At 39.8% G+C, this 24,481-nt stretch overlaps 1 pseudogene; it reads right to left on the reverse strand.

The window, feature by feature from the left end:
- Nucleotides 1-7,599: 7,599 nt before the first annotated feature.
- LOC136154525 (UDP-glucose 6-dehydrogenase pseudogene) lies at nucleotides 7,600-16,109 on the reverse strand (annotated as a pseudogene).
- Nucleotides 16,110-24,481: the final 8,372 nt, after the last annotated feature.

Consider the following 24,481-nt stretch of genomic DNA (forward strand, 5'->3'; position numbering starts at 1 on the left):
TAGAAAGGTTCTGAAAATTACACCTTCATTGAAACTAAAGTTCACAGAAGTATAAGGCCTGCATGTTAAACCTAAATAGAGTGAATACCTGCTAAAATAAAAAATTTAAATAGGACTCCGAATCTGTTAATGTAATAGAAAATATATATTCAGGAAACAATAAAAAATTACCTATTATAATAAGAAAAATGAAAATCATGATCTGAATTTCATTTATTTTACTTTTTTATTATTTTTTATTATTTACTTTAATTTATTTATTTATTTATTTTACTTTACAACATTGTATTGGTTTTGCCATACTTTGACTTGAATCTGCCATGGGTGTACATGTGTTCTCCATCCTGAACCCCCCTCCCACCTCCCTCCCCATCCCATCCCTCTGGATCATTCCAGTGCACCAGCCCCAAGCATTGTGTATCATGCATCGAACCTGGACTGGCGATTCGTTTCACATATGATAATTTACATATCTCAATGCCATTCTCCCATTTCATCCTGCCCTCACCCTCCGCCACAGAGTCCAAAAGACTGTTCAATATATCTGTGTCTCTTTTGCTGTCTCCCATACAGGGTTATCGTTAGCAACTTTATAAATTCCATATATATGCGTTAGTATACTGTATTGGTGGAGAAGGCAATGGCACCCCACTCCAGTACTCTTGCCTGGAAATCCCATGGATGGAGGAGCCTGGTGGGCTGCAGTCCATGGGGTCGCTCAGAGTCGGACACGACTGAGTAACTTCCTTTTCACTCTTCACTTTCATGCATTGGAGAAAGAAATGGCAACCCACTCCAGTGGTCTCGTCTGGAGAATCCCAGGATTGGGGGAGCCTGGTGGGCTGCCATCTATGGGGTTGCACAGTGTCGGACATGACTGATGTAACTTAGCAGCAGCAGCAGTAGCATACTGTATTGGTGTTTTTCTTTCTGGCTTACTTCACTCTGTATAATAGGCTCCAGTTTCATCCACCTCATTAGAACTGATTCATATGTATTCTTTTTAATGACTGAGTAATATTCCATTGTGTATATGTACCACAGCTTTCTTATCCATTCATCTGCTGATGGACATCTAGGTTGCTTCCATGTCCTGGCTATTATAAACAGTGCTGTGATGAACATTGGAGTACACGTGTCTCTTTCAATTCTGGTTTCCTCAGTGTGTATACCCAGCAGTGTGATTGCTGGGTCATATGGCAGTTCTATTTCCAGTTTTTTAAGGAATCTCCACACTGTCCTCCATAGTGGCTGTACTAGTTTGCATTCCCACCAACAGTGTAAGAGGGTTCCCTTTTCTCCACACCCTCTCCAGTATTTATTGCTGTGTAGACTTTTGGATAGCAGCCATTCTGACTGGCGTGCAATGGTACCTCACTGTGGTTTTGATTTTCATTTCTCTGATAATGAGTGACGTTGAGCATCATTTCATGTGCTTGTTAGCCATCTGTATATCTTCTTTTGAGAAATGCCTGTTTAGTTCTTTGGTCCACTTTTTCATTGGGTCTTTTGTTTTTCTGGAATTGAGCTGCAGGAGTTGCTTGTACATTTTTGAGATTACTTCTTTGTTTGTTGCTTTGTTTCCGATGATTTTCTCCCATTCTGAAGGTTGTCTTTTCACTTTCTTTATAGTTTCCTTTGTTGTGCAGAAGCTTTTAATTTTAATTAGGTCCTATTTGTTTATTTTTGCTTTTATTTCCAATATTCTGGGAGGTGGGTCATAGAGGATCCTGCTGTGATTTATGTCGGAGAGTGTTTTACCTATGTTTTCCTCTAGGAGTTTTATAGTTTCTGGTCTTACATTTAGATCTTTAATCCATTTTGAGTTGATTTTTGTGTATGGTGTTAGAAAGTGTTCTAGTTTCATTCTTTTACAAGTGGTTGAGCAGTTTTTCCCAGTACCACTTATTAAAGAGAATGTCTTTTCTCCATATGCATTCTAGCCTCCTTTGTCAAAGATAAGGTGTCCATAAGTGTGTGGATTTATCTCTGGACTTTCTATTTTGTTCCATTTATCTATATTTCTTTGTGCCAGTCCCACACTATCTTGATGACTGTGGCTTTGTAGTAGAGACTGATGTCAAGCAAGTTGATTCCTCCAGTTCCATTCTTCTTTCTCAAAATTGCTTTGGTTATTCGAGGTTTTTCGTATTTCCACACAAATTGTGAAATTATTTGTTCTAGTTCTCTGAAAAATACCATTGGTAGCTTGATAGGGATTGCATTGAATCTATAGATTGCTTTGAATAGTATACTCATTTTCACTATATTGATTCTTTTGGTCCATGAACACGGTATATTTCTCCAACTATTTGTGTCCTCTTTGATTTCTTTCATCAGTGTTTTATAGTTTTCTATGTATAGGTCTTTTGTTTATTTAGTTAGATTTGTTCCTAAGAATTTTATTCTTTTCATTGCAATGGTGAATGTAATTGTTTCCTTAATTTCTCTTTCTGTTTTCTCATGGTTAGTGTATAGAGATGCAAGGGATTTCTGTATGTTAATTTTATATCCTGCAACTTTACTATATTCATTGATTAGCTCTAGTAATTTTCTGGTGGAGTCTTTAGGGTTTTCCATGTAGAGGATCATATCATCTGCAAACAGTGAGAGTTTTACTTCTTCTTTTCCAATCTAGATTCCTTTTATTTCTTTTTCTGCTCTGATTGCTGGCCAACACTTCCAAAACTATGTTGACTAGTAGTGGCGAGAGTGGGCACCCTTGTCTTGTTCCTCTCTTTAGGGGAAATGCTTTCAATTTTTAACCATTGAGGATAATGTTTGCTGAGGGTTTGTCATATATAGCTTTTATTATATTGAGGTATGTTCCTTCTATTCCTGCTTTCTGGAGAGTTTTTATCATGAATAGATGCTGAATTTTGTCAAGTGCTTTCTCTGCCTCTATTGAGATAATCATATGATTTTTATTTTTCAATTTGTTAATGTGGTGTATTACACTGATTGTTTTGCAGATATTGAAGAATCTTTGCATTCCTGGGATAAAGCCCACTTGGTCATGATGTATGATCTTTTCAATATGTTGTTGAATTCTGTTTGCTATAATTTTGTTAAGGATTTTTGCATATATGTTCATCAGTGATATTGGCCTATAATTTTCTTTTTCTTTGTGGCATCTTTGTCAGGTTTTGGTATTAAGGTGATGGTTGCCTCTTAGATTGAGTTTGGAAGTTTACCTTTCTCTGCAATTTTCTGGAAGAGTTTGAGTAGGCTAGGTGTTAGTTATTCTCTAAATTTTTGGTAGAATTCAGCTGTGAAGCCATCTCTTCCTGGACTTTTGTTTGCTTGAAGATTTCTGATTATAGTTTCAATTTCTGTGCTTGTGATGGGTCTGTTGATATTTTCTATTTCTTTCTGGTTCAATTTTGGAAAGTTGTGCTTTTCTAAGAATTTGTCCATTTCTTCCAAGTTGTCCATTTTATTGGCATATAGTTGCTGACAATAGTCTCTTATGATCCTTTGTATTTCGGTGTTGTCTGTTGTGATCTCTCCATTTTAATTTCTAATTTGGTTGATTTGATTTTTCTCCCTTTGTTTCTTGATGAGTCTAGCTAATGGTTTGTCAATTTTATTTACCTTCTCAAAGAACCAGCTTTTGGTTTTGTTGATTTTTGCTATGGTCTCTTTTGCATTTATTTCTGCCCTAATTTTTAAGATTTGTTTCCTTCTACTAACTCTGGGGTTCATAATTTCTTCCTTTTCAAGTTGCTTTAGGTGTAGAGTCAGGTTATTTATTTGACTTTTTTCTTGTCTCTAGAGGTAAGCCTGTACTGCTATGAACCTTCCCCTTAGCATTTCTTTTACAGTGTCCCATAGGTTTTGGGTTGTTGTGTTTTCATTTTCATTCGTTTCTATAAATATTTTCATTTCTTTTTTTCATTTCTTCTGTGATTTGTTGGTTATTCAGCAGCGTGTTGTTCAGCCTCCATATGTTGGAATTTTTAATAGTTTTTCTACTGTAATTGACATCTAATCTTACTGCATTGTGGTCAGAAAAGATACTTGAAATGATTTCAGTTTTTTTGAATTTACCAAGTCTAGATATATGGCCCAGAATGTCATCTATCCTGGAGAAGGTTCCGTGTGCACTTGAGAAAAAGGTGAAATTGATCATTTTGGGGTGAAATGTCCCATAGATATCAATTAGGTCTAACTGGTCCATTGTATCATTTAAAGTTTGTGTTTCCTTGCTAGTTTTCTGTTTAGTTGATCTATCCTTAGGTGTGAGTGGAGTATTAAAGTCTCCCACTATTATTGTGTTATTATTAATTTCCCCTTTCATACTTGTTAGCACTTGTCTTACATATTGTGGTGTTCCTATATTGGGTGCATATATATTTATGATTGTTATATCTTCTTCTTGGCTTGATGCTTTGATCATTATATAGTGTCCTTCTTTGTCTCTTTTCACAGCCTTTGTTTTAAAGTCTATTTTATCTGATATGAGTATTGCTACTCCTGCTTTCTTTTGGTCTCCATTTGCGTGAAATATCTTTCTCCAGCCCTTCATTTTCAGTCTGTATGTGTCCCTTGTTTTGAGGTGGGTCTCTTGTAGACAACGTATATAGGGGTCTTGTTTTTGTATCCCTTCAGCCAGTCTTTGTCTTTTGGTTGGGGCATTCAACCCATTTACGTTTAAGGTAATTATTGATAAATATGATCCGGTCGCCATTTACTTTATTGTTTTGGGTTCAAGTTTTTACTCCCTTTCTGTGTTTCCTGTCTAGAGAAGATTTTTTAGCATTTGTTGAAGAGCTGGTTTGGTGATGCTGAGCTTTTGCTTATCTGTAAAGCTTTTGATTTCTCCTTCATATTTGAATGAGATCCTTGCTGGGTACAGTAATCTGGGCTGTAGGTTATTCTCTTTCATCACTTTAAGTATGTCCTGCCATTCCCTTCTGGCCTGAAGAGTTTCTATTGAAAGATCAGCTGTTACCCTTATGGGAGTCCCCTTGTGTGTTATTTGTTGTTTCTCCCTTGCTGCTTTTAATATTTGTTCTTTGTGTTTGATCTTTGTTAATTTGATTAATATGTGTATTGGGGTGTTTTGTCTTGGGTTTATCCTGTTTGGGACTCTCTGGGTTTCTTGGACTTGGGTGATAATTTCCTTCCCTATTTTAGGGAAGTTTTCAACTCTTATCTCCTCCAGTATTTTCTCGTGGTCTTTTTTCTTGTCCTCTTCTTCTGGGATTCCTATGATTCGAATGTTGGGGCATTTAACATTGTCCCAGAGGTCTCTGAGGTTGTCCTCATTTCTTTTAATTCTTTTTTCTTTTTTCCTCTCTGCTTCATGTATTTCCACCATTTTATCTTCTACTTCACTTATCCTATCTTCTGCCTCCATTATTCTACCGTTGATTCCCTCCAGAGTGTTTTCAATCTCATTTATTGCATTATTCATTATTGGTTGACTTTTATTTCTTCTAGGTCTTCATTAAACCTTTCTTGCATCTTCTCAATCCTTGTCTCCAGACTATTTATATGTAACTCCAATTTGTTTTCAAGATTTTGGATCATTTTCACTATCATTATTCAGAATTCTTTATCAGGTAGATTCCCTATCTCTTCCTCTTTTGTTTGGTTTGATGGGCATTTATCTTGTTCCTTTGGCTGCTGGGTATTTCTCTGCCTTTTCTTCTTATTTATATTGCTGTGTTTGGGGTGGCCATTCTCTATTCTGGCAATTGGTGGTTCCTCTTTGTTGTGGAGGTTCCTCACTGTGGGTGGGGTTGGACAGGTGGCTTGTCAAGGTTTTCTGGTTAGGGAAGCTTGTGTTGGTGTTCTAGTGGGTGGAGCTGGATTTCTTCTCTCTGGAGTGCAATGAAGTGTCCAGTAATAACTTTGGAGATATCAATGGGTTTGGTGTGACTTTGGTCAGCCTGTATATTGAGGCTCAGGGTTATGTTCCTGTGTTGCTGAAGAATTTGCGTGGTATGTCTTGCTCTGGAGATTGTTGGCCCTTGGGTTTCAGTGTAGGTATGGAGGCGTCTGATGGGCTCCTATCATTTAGTGTTCCCTGGATTCAGGACTTCTCTGGTATTCTCAGGATTTGGACTTAAGCCTCCTGCCTCTGGTTTTCAGTCTTATATTTACAGTAACCTGAAGACTTCTCCATCTATACAGCACCAATGATAAAACATTTAGGTTAATGATGAAAAGTTTCTCCACAGTGAGGGACACCTGGAGAGGTACACAGAGTTACATGGAGAAGAGAAGGGGGGAAAGGGAGTTAGAGGTGACCAGGATGAGCAAAAGGGGAGAGAGCAAGCTAGCCAGTAATCACTTCCCTATGTGCTCTCCACAGTCTGGACCCCTCAGAGACGTTCACGGAGTTACACGGAAAGGAGAAGAGGGAGGAAGGAGATAGAGGTGGCCAGGAGGATAAAAGGGGGAATCAAAAGGAGAGAGACAGATCCAGCCAGCAATCAGTTCCCTAGGTGTTCTGCACAGCTTGGAACACACAAAAAGATTCACCGTGTTAGGTAGAGAAGAAAGGGGGCAGGGGGAGATAGAGGCGACCTGGTGGAGAAAAAGGAGAGTCAATCAGGCCAGTGATCCCGCTCCCAAGTCAAAATGGGTACTGAAGATTGGGTTCTTAAATGTACAAAGTTGATAACAAATACCGAAAAGCAAAGATTAAAAATCTTGAGTAGAGGTTAGGTTCCCTAAAATATAATATTTTAAAAAGTAAAAAACAAACAAACAACAACAAAGAAATGTCACAGAAATTGCAATATATATATATATATATGAAGTTTGTTTTAAAAATAGGGTCTTTTTTTGTTTGTTTTTGCAAGGTAATGCTGCTAAGTCACTTCAGTCGTGTCTGACTCTTTGCGACCCCATAGACAGCAACCCACCAGGCTCTGCTGTCCCTGGGATTCTCCAGGCAAGAACACTGGAGTGGGTTGCCATTTCCTTCTCCAGTGCATGAAAGTGAAAAGTGCAAGTGAAGTCGCTCATTTGTGTCCAACTCTTCGCGACCCCATGGACTGCAGCCTACCAGGCTCCTTCATCCATGGGATTTTCCAGGCAAGACTACTCGAGTGAGTCATCACTTCCTACTCCAGCAGTGAAAATACATACTTAATGACAAGGAGATAAACCACTGATCAGAAAAACTGAGGAGTGCCACTCCCGTTACCATTCGATATTGAAGTGCTGCCTAAAGATATTTTATAAAGTAAAAAGTGTTTGAAGTTTAATTTTACAAAAATTGACACCATTAAAACCAACATCGGATTGGGGAATACATGTAACTCCATGGCTGATTCATGTCAATGTATGACAAAATCCACTGCAATGTTGTGAAGTAATTAGCCTCCAACTAATTTTAAAAAAAAAATCAACATGATTATTTGCTACTCATCCAATCACTGAGGTAACAATATTATAAAAATATGTAAAAAATTCTAGTTTCATAATAACCAGATATGCTAATTCCCATATAGCTAGTATAAATTTGATTATTAAAAAATCGTTTTGTTTCCTTAAAAGTACTTGGTTCATTTATCATTTAATATCACATAGGTATTTGCTATCTTGAAGTACCAAAAAAGTTACAAATAAAAATGGCAATGTCTATACTCTGGATTTCTCGTTGGGCATATCCTGAAGACTAAATATTGGAATTTCACCAGAAGGAGCATGTGGAATTCTCTTTGAAGACACCTTCTTGCCAATTGTTTCAATCTGGAAGCCAGTGGTTTGTAGTTCATTGTGGAGCCCTTCCAGGACACGTAGTCCATCAAAGATAAAAGCTGGTTTCAGCATTTTTTTATGAATGCATTCATAATCCAGTTCCTTAAACATGTCCCACTCAGTGCAAATAACAACAGCATGGGCACCATCACAAGCTTCATAGGGATCCTTGGAGATGGTCACAAGCCGGGCCACTTGGTCATCCTTTGAAATCCTGGATGAGAAAGATCCACAACTATTTGTTCCCTTGGTAATTTTGGATCATATATATGGAGGTATGTGCCTTTATCCATCAAGTATTTGTTAATAATATATATACTAGATGACTCTCTTGTATCACCAGTGTCCTTTTTGAAAGCAAACCCCAAAATAGTTATCTTCTTATCTGTCACTGTATTAAACAGACTGTCTGTGATCCGGTAAGCAAACCTCCTTCTCTGGTAGTCATTCATGTCTATAACCTGCTGCCAATAATGAGCTACTTCAGGCAAATTTAGAGCTTCACAGAGATAAACCAAATTCAGAATGTCCTTTTGAAAGCAACTTCCACCAAAACCAACACTGACTTTCAGAAACTTATTTCCAATTCTCTGGTCCATTCCAATGGCTGTTGCCACCTCTTCTACATCAGCTCCTGTTGCTTCACAGAAACCGAGGGCAGAGTCTGGTAGGGCTTGGCTCCCAGGGAATGAATCCTCCGCCTTCTCAGGTGGAAGCCTTTAAATATGGGCTCGGACCCGGGACTCGGGGTACAGCACCTGGCAGCCCGAGAAGGATGTGCAGTGAGGAAAGATCAGACGGAGCAGGGCGCAAATGCTGAAGTTGCGACTGTGTGGCCCAGAGTGAGGAGCTGCAAGGTAATAGTAGGTTATAAAAACTGAAAATTAAAGGAGTAATGGGGACTTAAAAAATAAAAAAAAGTAAAAAAAAATTTTTTTAATTTAAAAAATGATAGTAGTAAAAATATATCTAAGACTTTCTCTAGAGCTGTTGCGGACAGTGTGGGGACATTTCATCTTCAGATAGTTCCTTGGTCTGGCTTGTACTTCTCAAGGACTATAGGCCCCTTCCTACGTAGTTGGGGCTAACTACAGGGTTTTAATCTATTGCACCTGTCACTTCCAAAGCAGTTCTGTCTGTTTATTTTAGCTTCTGTTTGCTGGTCTCTTCAGTGTCTAATTTCCACCCTGCCACAAGGGGGGCAGTGGTGGTTGCCTTTTTTTTTTAGGCTCGCTTGTTCAGTCGTGCTTTGGGGAGGGAGGAACACTGCAAACAACTATCACTGGCGTGTGCTCACAGTGATTCAGCCACACTGGGTTTGCCCCCGCTCATGGCGTGTGTGCTTTCCCAGTCTACACTGCTCAGACTCTAGGTTGCTCTGCTGGGAACAGGCCCTGTTTTACATGTACTTCCCAGGTCTAGCTGCTCAGGTTCAGGTTCTCGGGTACTCCACAAACGTGCAGACTTGGTTGGGCCTGCATTTTGCACCCGTTCCAGGTCCAAGAAGCTGAGGTGACCAGGTGCTTGGCACGCATAGTGGCCCCCAGTTGAAGGCTGTGGCTTATCCCCTCCCCTGTTCCAGGCACTCGGTTTTCTGGGTGTACAATGGGCGTGCCTTCTTAGGTGTGCTGTGTGTCTATACTGGGGAGCTGGTCTCTGGCTGTGACCCTCCTGGCAAATGTCAATCGTCCAGAATCCCAAGGAGTCTTGGTTAGCAGAGAAGTCTGCTTGCAATTTGGTATAGGATGCCTTTCTGGGGCCGAGATTGCCCACTTCTGGCTCTGGCAGCCCTCACCTGCCTGTCTCCGGCGGGGGATGGGCTGGTCTGCAGCCAGCTAGCTCTGCTCAGTCCTTTGTTCTGTGAGCATGCCTGGCACTGGTTAAGGCTTTTCGCGGGATAGCTGTCCCACAGTCTGGGTTGTTTTCTCAAGTTGGTTCCCTCAGATTGCCCTCAGGGCATTCAGGCCCAGTCCTTATCCTAAGCAATGCCACCTGATCCTCCCTGTCCCTCCCCCACTTGCTAGTGGGGGATGTGAGCGTCTGGGCTGTTGCACTGCTGGGAGTTGCTTTTAGGCACATAATCTGTCGGTTTTGATCATTTATTTATTTTTCCTCCTGGTTATTTTGCCCTCTGAGATTCCAAGGCTCACTACAGACCCGCAGGAGAGAGTGTTTCCTGGTGTTTGGAGACTTCTCTCTTTTTTAAGACTCCCTTCCCGGGGATGGATCTCCGTCCCTGCATCTTTTGTCTCTCTTTTTGTCTTTTATATTTTGTCCTACCTCCTTTTGAAGACAATGGGCTGCTTTTCTGGGTGCCTGATGTCCTCTGCCAGCATTCAGAAGTTGTTCTGTGGAATTTGCTCAGTGCTCAAATGTTCTTTTGATGAATTTGTGGGGGAGAAAGTGGTCTCCCCGTCCTATTCCTCTGCCATCTTAGGGCCGCCCCCCCACAATCTGAACTTTAAAAAAGAGTCAATAGATGGCATCAAAATCAATCAGATTATTCATTATTGGAATTATCCTATGTAAAATTAAAGCAACAAGAATTTTAAACAAAAAAAAAGAATTCAGTAAGCATTACAAATTCTTTTGAAATACATGAAGACATAGAAAATATTAGCAAAGAAAGAGAAGTTATAATAAAAACCAAATGGAAACTATGGAACTAGAACATACAATAACAGATTTTTTTAACTTATGAATGGGCTCAATAGTCAATTGTAGTAATTAGCCTCCAACTAATAAAAATAAATGGAAAAAAATAGTCAATTGTAGATAACAGAAGATAAAATCAGTGAATTTGAGAACATATGAATAGAATTTATGCAACCTGAACAACAGAAGAAATAGTCAGGGGGAAAAAAAGAATAGAGTCTCAGGAGCTTGTAAGATAAGATCAAAAGATCCAACATTTGTAACACTGAATCTCAGAAAAGGAGAGAGTGCAGCTGAAAATCTCTCAAATTTGTTGAAAGATATAAAACCTTAGAATCAAGAAGCTAAGTAAATCCCAAAGAGGATAAATCTAAAGAAATGCATGCCAAGACACATCATAAGTAAACTTCTGAAAATATAGGCAAAGGGAAAAAAAATCTTGAAATCTAAAATTAAAGAAGCAATACATCAAGATCTGGGCAATCCTTTGTTAATAGTCACCATTGCTAGCTACTGTACCTCAAGATGTGGAAAAAATTTGGCCCCAAAATAATGTCTATCAATATCCCTCACCTCGTATTCACCTTCTACCTCCCACTTCAGAGGCTATTTCCATAATATCCAAAAGATTGTGGAGCAAATGTTCTCAGACTTCCTGAGAACTGACAGTCTACCCTAGAAAACATCCATCTTGTCACACAAGCTAGAACTCTTCATGTTTGTTCCCAATACTATCTTACTTTATGTCCTCAGGCATTTTTCAAGTTATAGATCTTCTACCTCCTCCCCTGAAAAAACGATGGCATGATTCATTGGTTTTGTCTAGTAAGATATTTTCTACTTTGTCAGCATATATTCTACCACTCCTTGTCAATTTAATATCATTAATCTTACTTTTCTCTCCCGGTATCACTCCAAATGACTGTTCTGTGTCTCACATTTGTAGGCTATTATCATAGTCTCCTTCTCTCGCTCAGACGTTAATCAGTCTCACTATCCCTAGAGATTCAAGCTGCCCCTTTCCTTTAGGAAGTTCAGAATCCACTTGAATGATCCCAGTTATTTTTCAATAACTCTCTTGAAATTTCCCCAATTTGTTGATATCTGTTTAAAAACAGGATAGAACTTAGCCTTACCTGAGCTTCCCAGTGCCATCACAATACCAGAGTCAATAGGACATTTCCAGGACAGCAAAATTAAGGAGCTGCTGAAAAACATTACATTTAGCCCCAATGCTCAAACTACTGCACAATTGCACTCATCTCACAAACTAGTAAAATAATGCTCAAAGTTCTCCAAGCCAGGCTTCAGCAATATATGAACCGTGAACTTCCAGATGTTCAAGCTGGTTTTAGAAAAGGCAGAGGAACCAGAGATCAAATTGCCAACATCCGCTGGATCATTGAAAAAGCAAGAGAGTTCCAGAAAAACATCTATTTCTGCTTTATTGACTATGCCAAAGCTTTTGACTGTGTGGATCACAATAAACTGTGAAAAATTCTGAAAGAGATCGGAATACTAGGCCACCTGACCCACCTATTGAGAAACCTATATTCAGGTCAGGAGGCAACAGTTAGAACTGGACATGGAACAACAGAGTGGTTCCAAAGAGGAAAAGGAGTTCGTCAAGGCTGTATATTGTCACCCTGCTTGCTTAACTTATATGCAGAGTACACCATGAGAAACGCTGGGCTGGAGGAAGCACAAGCTGGAATCAAGATTGCCGGGAGAAATATCAATAATCTCAGATATGCAGATGACACCATCCTTATGGCAGAAAACGAAGAGAACTAAAAAGCCTCTTGATGAAAGTGAAAGAGGAGAGTGAAAAAGTTGGCTTAAAGCTCAACATTCAGAAAACTAAGATCATGGCATCTGGTCCCATCTCTTCATGGGAAATAGATGGGGAAACAGTGGCTCACTTTATTTTGGGGGGTTCCAAAATCACTGCAGATGGTGATTGCAGCCATGAAATTAAAGGACGCTTACTCCTTGGAAAGAAAGTTATGACCAACCTATATAGCATATTAAAAAGCAGAGACATTACATTGCCAACAAAGGTCCATCTAGTCAAGGCTTTGTTTTTCCAGTGGTCATGTATGGATGTGAGAGCTGGACTGTGAAGAAAGCTGAGCACTGAAAAATTAATGCTTTTGAACTGTGGTGTTGGAGAAGACACCTGAGAGTCCCTTGGACTGCAAGGAGATCCAACCAGTCCATCCTCAATATCAGTCCTGGGTGTTCATTGGAAGGACTGATGCTGAAGCTGAAACTTTGGCCACCTCATGTGAAGAGTTGACTCATTGGAAAAGACCCTGATGCTGGGAAGGATTGGGGGCAGGAGGAGAAGGGGATGACAGAGGATGAGATGGCTGGATGGCATCACTGACTCGATGGGCATGAGTTTGAGTAAACTCCGGGAGTTGGTGATGGGCAGGGAGGCCTGGCGTGCTGCAATTCATGGGGTCACAGAGTCCGACTGAGCGACTGAACGAGTGAACTGAACTGATGTGTGTGTGTTATTCGCTTAGTCGTGTCTGATTCTCTGTGACCCCATGGACTGTAGCCTGCCAGTTCCCTCTGTCCATGAAATTCTCCAAGCAAGAATACTGGAGTTGGTTGCCATTTCCTTCTCCAGGGGATATTCCCAACCCAGGGATCGAAGCTGGGTCTCCTGAATTGCAGGCAGATATTTTACTGTCTGAGCTACCCTTAAGGTCCTGTAATCTTCCTGTGCCTCTATTTATTCTCTGGTTTCTCAGGGGGAAAGTGATTCAGGATCACAATTAGAAATTTAGTGCAAATTGCCTTTCCTATATTACATTTTATCCTATCACTCTCATGCTATTGCTAGTGCCTTCTGTTGCAGAGGAAATGTATTTATTTTTTTAATTGGAGGATACTAGCTTTACAATGTTGTGTTTGTTTCTACCATTCAACAACATAAAACAGTTATAAGTATACATATATTCCTCCTCCTAAGCCTCCCTCCCACTTTATCCCCTATCTCATCCCTCTAGGTCATCACAGAGCACCAGGCTGAGCTCCCTGTGTTATACAGCAACTTCCCACTAGCTATCTATTTTACACATGGTGCTACTCTCTCAATCCATCCCACCCTCTCCTTTCCCCACTGGAAGGAATAAAGACACAAACACAGAGAACAGACTTGTGAAAATGTATTTATATTGAAGTTCTGGATACTTCAGATGTTATGCCTTCATGGGATACTATATTTTAAAAGAAACAGAGAGAAGGCAATGATAAACCCCAAAAGAATATATGACTAAATTGGCAATTCTAAAAAAGAACTTTGGTCTATCACAAGAAGCAATGTGATGTAAGTGGGAAAGGGTTAGGATGAGAACCTGCCACTAATTTACCCCTTAAGGCCTTAGTACTGACTGTGTGAACTTGAACAAATCATTTCACCTTTCTGGACCTTGGAGGACACTCACTTGTATGAAAGGATTTGGACCAACCAATATTAAGATTTCTACTAATCCTTAAATTCTTCAGATTGCCAACAAAGGAGACCTTCCCAACAGGATTCAAATTACAGCACAAAGACATTTTCAACTGCTTACAAACAAAGCTGGTCATAAATACAACTTATCTTCCCCAGCTATGAAAGTGCAAAGTGAGCAATTAATTCTCCTTGAGAGTTTTGGAATAAACTTCATGGAGAATTATTGCATGAAGAGCAATTAGAATATTTTCAGGTGGCAAATGATATAAAGGACATTTTAGCAAAAGAGTAAAATATATGAGATAACATACTAGTATGTTAGAATGTGCCATATCCAACAAATAGTGAGTGTGAGTAAAGCTAGTATATGTATGTGTATATGCCCAGTCGTTTCCAACTCTTTGCGACCCCATGGACTATAGCCCATCAGGCTCCTCTGTCCATGGGAGGATTTCCATGGTAAAGGTAAAGGATTACCACTGAGCCACTGGGGTATTCAAGAAATAGGGAATGTGAGTAAAGCTGGTATATGAGAGTAATAGTAAAAGTTGAACCTAATGTAGGTTAGGTTCTGACTGTGCAGGGCCTTGAATACAATCCTCAGTGTTAGGTATTAATCCTATATGGTCAACCCCAATGGGTAGCTACTGAGGATTTGTAAACTAAGGAGTGACAGAATCACATCTGTGCTTTAGAACAAAACTTCTGGCTAGACAGTAAAATTTATATTTGAGAACAGCCTGGAAGTATAGAGGCTTGTTGTTATAGAAATCTAAGCAGAAGAATGAGGAAGATAAAGGGGCAGAGAAAGGTGGGTGGTACTTTTGTGGGAAAATAATATCAAATTAACCATGTTAATGATTAACATGTTAATCATGTTAACCATGTTTCTAGATCATGAACAAAGTTCTACATTTCTTTCTGCCTCCCACAATGCCCAGTTTGTGGCTAGGCTCACAACAGACATAGAATACACACTTCTCCAAAAGTTGGAGACTCAGGAAGTTTTGGTTCTGCTAAGCATTGTAAGCTAGTTTTCACTTGAAGTAACACAGAATTAAGCATGGAGGAGTCTACACAGAGATGCTCTAAGTCAGTCAAAAAGACTGATTTGGATAACTTTCAGCTCTTATTTTTGATAAGGATTAATTTAACTGACAAGGCAGGACTAGGTTTACAAGGCCTTGCCAGATTTTTGTTCACCTTTCAATCAGAACTTTTGTTTCTTGTACCATATTATCTGTTGTCACAGTTATCAAAAATTATACCTTAAAGCTTATTTTATTTAACTATTCTCCATCTCATTCTATTATAGGAACCCCCTCATAACACTCCTGATAGGTATTATCACTAGGAACCAATATTGAATAGGTGAGGGACACAGAGAGGAATAAGAATCTGTTTTTCAGGGCACTGCCAGTTTCAAATAGTCTACCCAAATTTTCAAATTTGCTCTGATTTTTAGTTTGGAAAATATAGTCACCATAAGTACAAGATATACATGAAAATTGTCACACAGTAAATAATTAGATCAGTGCAATTCATTGCTAGAAACAAAATGAATTTAAATAAGGCTAAAGGAGTTAAAGCATGGCGCTGGAGCGACTGAGGAGATACCCCACATCTGCTGCTTGACACTGCAGTGGCTGTGAGGAGATACCCACATCCAAGGGCAGAGAAGCCCCTGTAAGTGGTAGGCGCTGGAGCAGCAACTATGCGGTGCCGGAGCGACTTTGAGGAGATATCCCATGTCCAGGCGCAAAGGAGAAGCCCCAGTAGGATGGTAGGAGAGGTGAAATCGCATTTAGAATCAAACTCCATACACACCAGAGATGCTCAGAGGGCTCAAACATACCTTGTGCGCACCAGGACCCAGAGACCCCACAGAGACTGAAACAGAACTATGTTTGGCTGTCTCCTGAGGAGGTATGGATCAGCAGTAGACTGCTACGCGGGCAGAGGCTCTGGGTGCAGTAGACATGGGTATGGCACAAGCCCTCTTGGAAGAGGTCGCCATTAACCCACCATAGAGCCACCAGAATTTACACAGGACTGGGGAAACAGACTCTTGGAGGGCACAAGCAGAACCTTGTGCACACTAGGACCCAGGAGAAAGGAGCAGAGACCCCACAAGAGAGTGACCCACACTTGCCTGTGAGTGTCCAGGAGTCTTTGGCTGAGGTGTGGGTCGGCAGTGGACTGCTGCAGGGTTGGGGACACTGAGTGTGGTAGTGCCTGCATGGGACATTTTGAAGAAGGTCGCCATTATCTTTATTACCTCCACCATAGTTTGGCCTCAGGTCAAACAACAGGGAGGGGATACAGCCCCGCACTTCAACATAAAATTGAATTAAAGATTTACTGAGAGTGGCCCTTCATTGGAAGGACTGATGTTGAAGCTGAAACTCCAATATTTTGGCCATCTGATGCAAAGAGTTGACACCTTTGAAAAGACCCTGATGCTGGGAAGGACTGAAGGATGAAGGAGAAGGGGAAAACAGAGGATGAGATTGTCAGATGGCATCATAGACTCAATGGACATGAGTTTGAGTAAACTCTCGGAGTTGATGATGGACAAGGAGGCCTGGCATGCTGCAGTCCATGGAGTTGCAAAGAGTCGGACACAACTGAGTGACTGAACTGAACTGAGGATGGCCCCGCCCATCAGAACAAGACCCATTGTCCCTCTCAGTCAGTCTCTCCCATCAGGAAACTTCCATAAGCTTCTTACCCTTCTCCATCAGAGGGCAGACAGACTGAAAACCACAATAATGGAAAACTAACCAGTCTGATCACATGGGCCACAGGCTTGTCTAACTCAACAAAACTATGAGTCATGCCATGTCGGGCAACTCATGATGGATGGGTCATGGTGGAGAGTGCTGACAAAACATGGTCTGCTGGAGAAGGGAATGCAAACCACTTCAGTATTCTTGCCTTCAGAACTCCATGAACAGTATGAAAAGGCAAAAAGATAGGATACAGAAAGATGAACTCCCCAGGTCAGTAGGTGCCCAATATGCTACTGGAGATCAGGGGAGAAATAACTCCAGAAAGAATGAAGAGATGGAGGCAAAGCAAAGACAACACCCAGTTGTGGATGTGACTGGTGATGGAAGTAGAGTCAGATGCTGTGAAGAACAATATTGCATAGGAGCCTGGATTGTTAGGTCCATGAATCAAGGCAAATTGGAAGTAGCTAAACAGAAGATGGCAAGAGTAAACATCAACATTTTAGGAATCAGTGAACTAAAATGGACTAGAATGGGTGATTTTAACTCAGATGACCATTATATCTACTACTGTAGGCAAGAATCCCTTAGAAGAAATGGAGTAGCCATCATAGTCAACAAAAGAGTCCAAAATGCAGTACTTGGACGCAATCTCAAAAACGAACGAATGATCTCTGTTCGTTTCTAAGGCAAACCATTCAATATTACAGAAATACAAGTCTATGCCTGGACCAGGAATGCTGAAGAAGCTGAAGTTGAATGTTTCTACGAAGACCTATAAGACCTTCTAGAACTCATACCCAAAGAAAGATGTCCTTTTCATTATAGGGGACTGGAATGCAAAAGTAGGAATTCAAGAAATGCCTGGAGTAACGGGCCTTGCAGTTTGGTCTTGCAGTACACAATGAAGCAGGGTAAAGGCTAATAGAGTTTTGCCGAGAGAACACACTGGTCATAGCAAACACCATCTTCCAACAACACAAGAGAAGACTCTACACATGGACATCACCAGATGGTCAACACCGAAATCAGATTGATTATATTCTTTGCAGTCAAAGATGGAGAAGGTCTATACCATCAGCAAAAACAAGACTGGGAGCTGATTGTGGCTCAGATCATGAACTCCTTATTGCCAAATTCAGACTTAAATTGAAGAAAGTAGGGAAAACCACTAGAATATTCAGGTATGAACTAACTGTAATCCCTTACAACAGTGGAATCCCTTATACAGTGGAAGTGACATATAGGTTAAAGGGATTAGATCTGATAGACAGAGTGCCTGAAGAACTATGGATAGAGGTTCATGACATTGTACAGGATGCAGTGATCAAGATCTTTCCCAAGAAAAGGAAATGCAAAAAGACAACATGGTTGCTGAGGAGGCCTCACAGACAGCTATTAAAAGAAGAGAATCAAAAGGCAAAGGAGAAAAGGAAAGATATACCTATTTAAATGCAGAGTTCCAAAGAATAGCAAGGAGAGATAAGAAAGCCTTCCTCAGTGATCAATGCAAAGAAATAAAGGAAAAAAACAGAATGGGAAAGACTAGAGATCTCTTCAAGAAAATTAGAGATACAAAGGGAACTTTTCATGCAAATCTGGGCACAATAAAAGACAGAAATGGTATGGACCTAACAGGAACAGATTATTAGTGGTGGCAAGAATATACAGAAGAACTATACAAAAAAGATCTTCATGACCCATATAATCACGATGATGTGATCACTCACCTAGAGCCAGACATCCTGGAACGCGAAGTCAAATGGGCCTTAGAAGCATCATTGCAAACAAAGCTAGTGGAGGTGATGGAATTCCAGTTGAGCTATTTCAAATCCTAAAAGATGATGCTGGGAAAGTGCTGCACTCAATATGCCAGCAAATTTGGAAAATTCAGCAGTGGCCACAGGACTGGAAAAGGTCAGTTTTCATTCCAATCCAAAAGAAAGGCAATGCCAAAGAATGTTCATTCTAGTGCACAACTGCACTCATCTCACATGCTAGCAAAGTATTGCTCAAAATTCCCCAAGCCCGGCTTCAACAGTATGTGAACCATGAACTTCCAGATGTTCAAGCTGGATTTAGAAAAGGCAGAGGAACCAGAGATCAAATTGCCAACATCTGTTGGATCATCGAAAAAGCAAGTGAGTTCCAGAAAAACATATACTTCTGCTTTATTGGCTATGCCAAAGCCTTTGACAGTGTGGATCACAACAAACCATGGAAAATTCTTAAAGAGATGGGAATACCAGACCACCTTACCTACCTCCTGAGAAATCTGTATGCAGGTCAAGAAGCAACAGTGAGAACTAGACATGGAGCAACAGACCCGTTCCAAATAGGAAAAGGAGTACGTGAAGGCTGTATATTGTCACCCTGCTTATTTAACCTATATGTAGAGTACATCATAAGAAATGTTGGGCTGAATGAAGCCCAAGCTGGAATCAAGATTGTCAAGAGAAATATCAATAACCTCAGATATGCAGATGACACCACACTTATGGCAGAAAGCAAAGAACTAAAGAGACTCTTGATGAAAGTGAAAGAGGAGAGTGAAAAAGTTGGCTTAAAACTCAACATTCAGAAAACTAAGATCAGGGCATCTGGTCCCATCACTTCATTGCAGATAGATGGGGAAACAGTGAGAGACTTTATTTTGGGGGCCTCCAAAATTACTGCAGATGGTGACCACAGCCAGGAAATTAAAAGTGCTTGCTAATTGGAAGAAAAGCTATAAACATCCTAGACAGCATATTAAAAAGCAGAGACATTACTTTGCCAACAAAGGTCCGTCTAGTCAAAGCTATGGCTTTTCCAGTAGTCATGTATGGATGTGAGAGTTGGACTGTGAAGAAAGCTGAGTGCTGAAAAATTGATGCTTTTGAACAGAGGTGTTGGAGAAGACTCTTGAGAGTCTCTTGGACTGCAAGGAGATTCAACCAGTCCATCCTAAAGGAAATCAGTCCTGAATGTTCATTGGAAGGACTGCTGTTGAAGCTGAAGCTCCAAATCTTTGGCCACCTGATGCGAAGAACTGACTCATTTGAAAAGACCCTGATGCTGGGAAAGATTGAAGGCAGGAGAAGGGGATGACAGAGGATGAGATGGTTGGATGGCATCTCCGACTCAATGGACATGATTCTGAGTAAACTCCAGGAGTTGGTAATGGACAGGGAGGCCTGTCATGCTGCAGTCTATGGGGTCTCAAAGAGTCAGACATAACTGAGCGACTGAGCTGAACTGATAGTTTGCATGCATGTGTGCTCGGTCATGTTTGACACTTTGTGACCCTGTGTACTGTAGCCCACCAGACTCCTCTGTACACGGGATATTCCAGGCAAGAATATTGGAGTGAGTTGCCATTTCCTCCTCCAGGATAATATAGCATAGGGAATTGCCAAATTACTATATCATACTTTTAAAAACTGTAGGCAGGACACTGTATATGAATTGACTGTAGAAACTAAGTACAAGGAGAAATTTGATTCAGTAATTTTAAAATAAGCTAATTTTATAACTGCTCACTAAGTTGTACAACTCTAATTTAAACATATAATGAATACATATAAGAAACCTATTTTTTTAGTTCAAGTTTTTTAATTCACTTTTTCATAGCAAACTACCTGTTAATTCAATATTTATTTTAAAGACATACTAGAACTTATACACCCAAATGTGTGCTGTAGTTTTCAAAGTAGTCCTTTTGGGAATATTTATATTTATTATTTTATTATTTTTTCTGATTTTTTTTCATTTATTTTTATTAGCTGGAGGCTAATTACTTTACAATATTGTAGTGATTTTTGCCATACACTGACATGAATCAGCCATGGATTTACATGTGTTCCCCATCCCGATCCCCCCTCCCGCCTCCCTCCCCATCCCATCCCTCTGGGTCTTCCCAGTGCACCAGCCGTGAACACTTGTCTCATGCATTCAACCTGGGCTGGTGATCTGTTTCATCCTTGATAGTATACTTGTTTCAATGCTATTCTCTCAGAACATCCACCCTCGCCTTCCCAGAATATTTTCAAAATGCTGCTTTAGAACTGCCTTCAGAACCAGCTTATGAACTACACAATTAAAAGTCAAATTATTTTCTTCTCATATTTCAAAAGGTAATGTTTATGACATATATCAGCTATACAATATATTAGCTACATATATATATATATATACCAAATTAATACAATAAATTAGAATGCAGTCATTTTATTATTAAAGCCCTTTCCCACACTACCCTCTGAGCTTTTTCTCAGGCTGGATCCAAAACCAGTTCCTTCCTCTCCACCAACCCTCCCTCTCAGAAGATACATGTAAATCCATGGCTGATTCATGTCAATGTATGGCAAAAACCACTACAATATTGTAAAGTAGTTAGTCTCCAACTAATAAAAATAAATGAAAAAAAGAAAGAAAAGTATTGGCCATCATTTGTTTCAAAACTCTAAGCTGAACTTACTTCAATAAAGTTTCTGAATATACTATACTTGGCTGGACAAAGCAGCTAGACTATAAGCTTCATGATAACAGAAAACTTTCCTGTCTGGTTCACTGCTGTAACCCCAGTGTCTAGAGCAGAGTCTGGCATGTTGACGTTGCTCAATAAATATTTGTTGAATGGGTGAATCTATGGATGAATTAATGAAATTTCTTTCAGAGTCATTATGGATCAACAAACATAGGTGGGCAAATGTGAAATATCAAGGTGATGGCTATGTTGAAATTAAAACCGTATTTCCATCTGACAACGAGCCCAAGATATCATTTTTTGGCTGTGGTTTACAAAGATACTGGTGGTGGCTATAGCATGTCTCTAGATTAGGAGCTAGTTAGCTTAGTGTGACTTTAAAGGCTGGTGTCATGCCCTTTGTGGACCAGTTTGCTCATAATATTCCATTCATAGATTAGGCCTCTGGTACCAGCCTAAGTGGCAATGGGCTTTATTTTCTAGGGTAAATACCAAAACCTAGAGATTAAGAGTGGTTTGGGCTAGGTCACATAGCAAACTAATGAAGAGTAGAAGAGATTTGGTCTGAGATAAGAGAAATACAATAACATACAAGCCTGTACTTTTCTGGTATTTACTCTGTTCCCAGCTAGAATTATAGTCTTGCAATCTTCTTCCATGATACTATCACCCTCTATATAAGCTAGGAAATTATGACCTTGAGGCCCTCTTCAGCTCAACTCACTTGAGAAAAGCTCTCATTGCCAGGAGTGGTAGAATAAAAATAGGTAGTAGTAACAGTAGTGATAGTAGTAGTTGTTATAGTTGTAGTAGAAGAAGTAGTAAAGGTAAAGTATTTGCAGCTTAATACATGCTATATACTGTGTAGACTCTACATGTGATCTCTTTTATTTCTCTTCACAAACCTATCAAGTAAGCAACATTATTATCACCATTTTACAGATGAGAAAACTGAAGCTCTGAGAGGTTAAATCACTCAACTAGTCAGAAGTCTAAGCTTTTGTCTGCCTAAGTCAGAAAACCAAAGCACTGAAGCATGACAGAATGTTGCCTCTTCAGCATTATGCTCTGTTATCTGACCCACCCTTCTCCTGGCCTACAGTAAAGCTATAAGTAAAATCTGAAGAGCCACCATGGTTTAAACATTAGAGTGATTTGGCTGTACTTATAGCATTAAATAATAATGGCTGCAAAGCAACAGAGTCCTATAGAATGAACACCTGTTTTAAGATCTTAAGTGAGAATGTTTTTCTGGAATATCCTCTTAGAAATGTTTTATTTGTTAAAACAAGTTAAAGTCTGGACACCTTCTGATGTCTTTCTTGATTTGTTATATGCCAAGTATGACATGATCCTTCTGCATGTGGTCTGGGTTAGGTGGAAGCATTGTACATATTTGAGACACTGGGCAAGCCCTCCAGAGTTGCCCCTAAATTCAGACAAGCAGGCCCCCTGAGGAAATATCAGCCCTAGTATGGCTGAGCTGGAACCATTGGTTGGCTGAATCACCCCAGAACCCCCAGTGGGGAGACAGCCTTTGCCTGACAGCTAAGATGTTTATGTTCTCCTAAACTTTCCTTTGCCTTCTCTGCCTGGATATTTTCTGGTCTTTGGGACAGGTTCCAGAAACACCCATGGGACTTATGCCTTGAAGCTTAAGAGTTTCAGAGGCTCTGAGCCAAACTACTAGCCCAGGGCTGCTATAATCTTACTTTCCTGCCACAAGCCACCTGAGCTCTATCTGCTGTACCATGAAATCACTAGCAAATATTAATGTCATTAGCAGGTACCTCACTGCACATAACAGGAAGGGACTACAATTTCAGACAGTTTAACAGCTTTAGCAGGATGGAAGCATTTTCTGTGGACAGATTGAATGTAACATCTTAGCATGCATTTGTGGGAGATGCTGCAGAGCCCATCAGCAAACCTGCCACATGGCCAAGTACATATGAGTGATGGAAACATGACTGTGGTGAGAGGCCAGGGTTGCTAATGAGGAGGGAGATACTAAAATCTAAGGGAAATCTCTGAATTCCCAACATCTGTGAGACAATCAGGTGAGGATAGAAGGCAAAAAGCAACAGAAAAGCATTTAGCTGATATAGGTATATAAGGAAAGAAGCAAAGAAGATCAAATCTTATGTTGTGGCTAACAGGAAGCTATAGCTGTCAGATCTACTTTAACATCCAAATTAGGAAATAAAATATACAATGGGAGTGCTTCAAAGTTAGACACAATCTAATTATGGAGGCATCTTTCCTCAGTCCACGATGAAATCCTGAAATTTCCTCCAACTACTCTAGGAAGAATGCAAAATAATGTTATTCCTTCTTCACCTCCCAATATAAAACACACTTGTACCACTAAAAACTGAGTCTATCACCTCCCTGTAAACTTGGTCTAACACTACTGATGGAAAAAGAAACTAAGGTAAATGTTGTTGTATGTTTGTATTGATTGAAGTTAAGGTTTAGAAGGAATTGACCAGATAATGTTTTTTTTTTTCTTCAGATAATGTTATTACAATATTTGAAATGAGGAGTTATAAAGGCCTAAATGAGAATTGAAGTAGTGAGTATGGAAAGGAATTGTTGGTTGTGAGAGAGATTATAAAGGAATATCTACACAACTTGGCAACTGACTGGATTTAGTGGGGCAATGGAAGAATCAGAGATATTAGTCTTAGTAATTGGGAAAATAAAAATGGTGGAGTAAATTCAGAAGAATAAAAAGGTATTATAGGGAACATAAATGAGTTTGAGATGCCATACTGAGAGGCAGAACAGGCAATTTGACATTCTAACTCAGGAGAGGTTGGACTGGAGATAAAAATTCAGGCAGGCATAACTTGTCTGCTCCTTCACCTAAGTATAACTTTCTGGCTCTCAATCCTTATAAACAGAGGCCACACACAAAGGATATTTGAAATGTTCTTCCCTTTGCTTCTGCTGTTATTCTCCCCCATTCCACAGGTTCTTCTGCCCACTAATTATCTCTAGAACCTTACTGCAGAGAAACCTATTCGGCCTCTTTGTCTATTTAACCATTCATTGTAAATGTTTAGTTTTAAGAATAGTTCTTTATTTTCCCAAATACATGTCATTTGTGACTAATAACTGATCCAAGCAGATTATATTTATAAAATGTTTCAACTACTTTGAAAATTATTAATATCAATGAGAAAAACCTAGAAAGGAAAGCTCAGGTGAGTGCTACAGAGTTATAATGACCATATTTTCTGAAGCAAAAAAATGGGCATTGGTTTCTGATGAAAAAAAGATTCATGTTCTGAAGTCCTTTCTGATTGAATGAGGAAATTTAGGAGATGCAATGAGAATGGTGAAACATTGCAATTACCAGGGCATTTGGATTGTTTCTAGGGACAATAAGACAAGATATTTATCCTGGGAAATCTGGAAATCACATAGAAGGGA

Source organism: Muntiacus reevesi, chromosome X, assembly GCF_963930625.1.
Source record: "Muntiacus reevesi chromosome X, mMunRee1.1, whole genome shotgun sequence".
Taxonomy (NCBI): Eukaryota; Metazoa; Chordata; class Mammalia; order Artiodactyla; family Cervidae; genus Muntiacus; species Muntiacus reevesi.